The sequence below is a fragment of the Siphateles boraxobius genome, unplaced genomic scaffold, assembly GCF_051911475.1.
Source record: "Siphateles boraxobius isolate OS27281-9 unplaced genomic scaffold, OSU_SipBor_1 49, whole genome shotgun sequence".
Classification (NCBI taxonomy): Eukaryota; Metazoa; Chordata; class Actinopteri; order Cypriniformes; family Leuciscidae; genus Siphateles; species Siphateles boraxobius.
This window is the reverse complement of record NW_027509130.1, coordinates 4,580,184-4,585,259: the sequence shown is the minus strand read 5'-3', so window position 1 is coordinate 4,585,259 and position 5,076 is coordinate 4,580,184. Positions and strand designations below refer to the sequence as shown.

General features: G+C 37.0%; 1 long non-coding RNA gene across 1 annotated transcript; it reads right to left on the bottom strand.

Moving 5' to 3' along the window:
- Positions 1-3,831: 3,831 nt before the first annotated feature.
- Positions 3,832-4,557, bottom strand: LOC143711197 (uncharacterized). Its single transcript, XR_013194780.1, has 2 exons — positions 4,506-4,557; positions 3,832-3,973 (listed from the first exon to the last, which is right to left on the bottom strand). It is a non-coding gene; the product is annotated as an uncharacterized LOC143711197 (long non-coding RNA).
- Positions 4,558-5,076: the final 519 nt, after the last annotated feature.

The following is a 5,076-nucleotide window of genomic DNA, read 5'->3' as shown; positions in this document are numbered from 1 at the left end:
GGACAGGTGAAGTGATGGAGGGTCTCATAAGAGCAGGTGGGGTGATGGAGGTTTTCATAAGGACAGGTGGGGTGATGGAGGTTTTCATAAGGACAGGTGGGGTGATGGAGGTTTTCATAAGGACAGGTGGGGTGATGGAGGGTTTCATAAGGACAGGTGGGGTGATGGAGGGTTTCATAAGGGCAGGTGAAGTGATGGAGGGTCTCATAAGAGCAGGTGAAGTGATGGAGGGTCTCATAAGGGCAGTTGAAGTGATGGAGGGTCTCAGAATAGCAGGTGGGGTGATGGAGGTTTTCATAAGGACAGGTGGGGTGATGGAGGTTTTCATAAGGGCAGGTGGGGTGATTGAGGGTTTCATAAGGACAGGTGAAGTGATGGAGGGTCTCATAAGAGCAGGTGGGGTGATGGAGGTTTTCATAAGGACAGGTGGGGTGATGGAGGGTCTCATAAGAGCAGGTGGGGTGATGGAGGTTTTCATAAGGACAGGTGGGGTGATGGAGGGCCTCGTTCATGGCACCATTTCCAGGATTCAGCTCTGGGCTCCTCATCCTCAGTGCTCACACCAGTCTGCAGACATTTTAGATACAAAAATGCACAAACATTATATATGAAGGTATTTTTGGTGCAAAACAACTGAACGCCTGTGACAGTGAAATTTGTAGTTGTAGAGAATAGCCACACATGTGTATCAGTAAATTTGAAGTCACAGAGAGAAATGCATTAAGAGTTGCAAACTTGTAGACTTTTTTTTCTCTCCCACAAACACAACACAACAGTTACACCTTCTCAAATTCTTCATTGCAGGTGCACAAATCCTATTCTACAAATCACAAATTAATAAACTCGTGCGCTCACATTTTTGCTACAATTGCTGCAGTGAATATGGTGCAAAACGCATTTAAACACCCGCATCAAGAAATGTGAAGTCACAGAGACATTTTGCTCATCCACAAAATGAATATATATAGTTATATAATAAATTTCAGCGCGAACTTAAAATAAAATTGTGCATCATTTCATAAAGTTTTATTAGTTTGCACGTTTATTTGCATTCGTTAATGACTGAATGATTGCAGGCATTCACTTCGTGTAGGCCTATATAAAGTACAGCAAACTTCAACTCGTTCATTTCGTTGTGCTTTTCCTTTGTACATTGCAATGCTTTAAAACTGTCTTTTGTTGTCATTTGTTGAATGTCACTGCAATAAAAAATATTAACATTTTTTACAAACAAAATATAAATTTACAAAAAAATATCACAGGTTCCACTTTTACTGTAAAACCAGAAATTCCAGAACACCTGAATGATTACAGCAACACTTATTTCCAACAGAAGAGCAGATATAGAATATTCCTAAATACATTAACCATTACCATTTAATGTTTTTATTGCTAACCTCTTCTGATACCTTACCTTATGAAGCTTTAAAACTGTGTCATCTCTGGCAGCAATCTCTGGGAAATAACTCCACAACCATATCAGTGTCCTAATAAACATTTTGCACCCTACACTGATGTTTCTCTTTGTCATGTTATTTCTTTGACCTTATGTGTTGCACTGTGTGCCTGGATGATACACAATGATGATCATTTATACAAATGCATGATCTTTTTTGTTGCACAACAAACACTCATTCAACAACATGTTTTAAAAGTCATAAAGTTCTATAAACATGTGTGTTCTTAATTGGGCTTCAATTAGAGGCACTTCTGACTTGAACTCTTGAAAAATGAAACCTTTAAACTTTGTTGGATCGATGTTAAAACATGACATTCTCATCATTTTCATCACTTAAGATTTGCATGACAAAAGTTTGGAATCAGTATGATTTAAAAAATTTATACTTTTATAGCAGGCAAGGTCAAGGATGCTTTAAATTGATCACAAATGACAGCAAAGACACTTATAATGTTACAAAAAAAAATTTTTAAATAAATTTTGTTCTTTTGTTCTTGCTATTCATAAACAATCCTGGAAATATATGCTCCATAATGATTTCCACACTTCATTAAGCAACACAACCATTTTCAACAGTGATCATAATCTGAAATGTTTCTTGAGCAGCAAATCAGTATTAGAATGATTTCTGAAGGCTCGTGTGACACTGAAATCTAGAGTAATGAGCTCTGCCATCACAATACATTTTTTTAAAACATTAAAAGATAAAACTTCCACATATTTATAATATTTCACAATATTACTGTTTTTCAGATAAATGTAGTCTTGGTACCCTAGTACCTAGAACCTTACTAATACCAAACTTTTGAACAGTAGTGTATATATTATTATATCAAAGCCAGCACAAGCACACCTTGCAACCAAAACATTAAAAAATAGTGTTACATTATTTTGCCAGTATGTATATTTGTAAATATAATTCTTTTAGAACATCAAATTGGTTGCTTATTATATTCTGTAAAAGAATGTTAAGTGTTTTTTTCCTCATTTACAGTAACCAAGTTGTACCAAATGTTATTTATCCACTTTTGTCCATACAATTTTGTTTAATCCAAATTGTACTTAAGTATTAAAGCAACACATTCATGCTTCTGTGTGGTCTTAAATTATTTGGCTTATTTAAATGAACAAGAATTTAAGAACAATCACACCAGGATATATTTGTAAAAAAAAAGTGTTGGCCCACAGATACATTTATGAGGGTTTATTTAATTTATTGCAATCAACAAATGATAACAATTAGTAAAATACACAGTTTTAAAGGTGCAATTTATACGACGAGTTGAAGTTTGCTGTACTTTATATAGGCCTACACGAAGTGAATGCCTGCAATCATTCAGTCATTGACGAATGCACAAAACGTGCAAATTAATAAAAACATAATGAACTTTACGAAACGATACACAATTGTAGTTTAAGTTCGCGCTGAAACTATATTTACCTTTTTTGAAATAACCCATTAAACCTGCAGAGAAACGAGGAGTGAACCTCTGAGTGAACTAAAATGAGCAGTTCCACGCGCATGTCCGGGAAACTCATGAATATTCATGTAGGCTCCGCCCACTGACTCTACAGATGCACTAAGTCACTTTTGCTCCACATGTAACGGGATATATCAAAGAACGTATATTGACAAGAAGTGAAAGCCAATAGAACGTTATATTGCAACACCAGCGCCCAGCAGCAGCGCTACGCTTCCGCCATTTTGGGGTGAAAGCGACTCGGCAGTCCTAGTGTTGATGTGTCGTTCGCGAACGAGCCGCTCTAAAAGCCGATTCTTTGAAAAGAGCCGGACTTCCCTAGCCTGGGAAAACCCAGACAACTTCCGGCAAATTTAGATTTGCTCTGAAAGTTAGTCTGGCAAACGCCGCCTTCACACTGGCAGTTGAAATCAGCTCCGATACGGCTCCGAAACGACCGGAAGTCATTCATTTCCTATGGAGATTCGCAGACCGCATGCGAATGGGTCCAAAACGGGTCCGACCGAGTGCGTGTCTGTTGGTCATCTGGATGCGTTCAAAAAATTGAACTCTTGCGAAAAGCTACGGATGGTTCCTATCCGACAATTCCAGCGGAACTTAGCGTTGCTATGATACTGATAAACAAACCTGAATTCTTATCGTTATAAAATCATTATTTATTTTATTAAAAGTTAAGTTGTCATGTCATTTTTTTATTTTCATGATTTGCTAACGTTATTAGGGCAGTTAATACAATTAAATTGTAGGCAGACATCGAACTAAATGTGATATAGTGGTATAAATTATACCTTGTGCTACCGACAGCGGCCTACATGTCCCACTTTTCAAAATTATGTTTGTGTGTCCCCCACTTTCATGTTCGTTGTTTATGATTTATTTAACCGCACGCCGTCATCGCCACGGAGGAGCAGGAGATAGCCTGTGCCGATGCGCGCGTACGCGTCCAGGTATGTCGCGTCCACACCATACTTTAAACGTCCACGTCCACACTCTAAAAATAGCTCACTGAAAGTTCTAATGAGCAGGTATTGCGCTGGTATTAAAGGTATCGGTATTCAAGCGCGAAAGAGAACTGGATTCTGGCGTGCTGTCTGTGCGTCGTGTGCGTGTGCGTCAGGACAATCCAGTTCTCTCAATCCAGTTCTCTTTCGCGCTTGAATAATAACACACACATGTATGCCAAAATGTCCGTTTTGTCAATTGTATCCTCACAAGAACAGTCTTAAATGAGTTAAATAAAATCTTAAATGAAAGTCAAATGAGAAAATTAAATGCGTAAGATCCTGTCATGCAGCGACAGATCTTAAAGGGACAGCAGCCAATTCTGTCTATCAGTAAAGTTAACCAAAGAACAAAGGGGAACAGAGCAAATTACTCACTGATCTTGTCTAAAGAACGTTTGTAGCTTTAATAAGGATTAATCTATATTTAATTTATAATTTATGCAGTGCAGACTATTTGATAACCTTATTCAATTTCTGTATATTTCATACCTGTTAGACAGGAAGTGCACAGGTAAATATGACATTTATTATGGGTTTATGTGAGGATTGTTTAAAGTTCACTTAAATTAAAAGTTGTATTTTTGAAGCCTAATAAATGTTTCAAATTTGGGGGGGGGGGGGGGGGAATCCTTTTCATGGAGACATATTAATGTGATACTGGCCTTCATTCATAAAAAAGATGCTATTAAACAAATATTTAAAATATACTGTCTTTATGTTGTTTTTACATTACAGTGTAAATTGGGTCTCACATATTTTTTTCTTTCTTTTTTTTCATTTTTTCATTCATTTTAATATTTTTGACTTTATAAAATTATTCTCTCAAGTCTTGGCAATCGGCCCCTATTTAACAATAAAAAAAAGTAAGACATCTTTTTGTTATACATAGTTCCCTTTCAGTCGCTCACGTTCGACGTGACGTCGACGTGACGACGTAATTGGCAGAGGTGTCAAATCCAGGGTCAGAAAGTAAAATTCCTGCCATATTTTTATTCCACTCATGAACTCACACAGCAAAAACTCCTGTGTTAAATGAACTCTCATGGGAGATTATTTGGCTCCAGACTCAATATTGTTAAATTGTTAAAATATGAGTGTTAAATTAACAATCAAATGTGTTAAAGTTAATGAG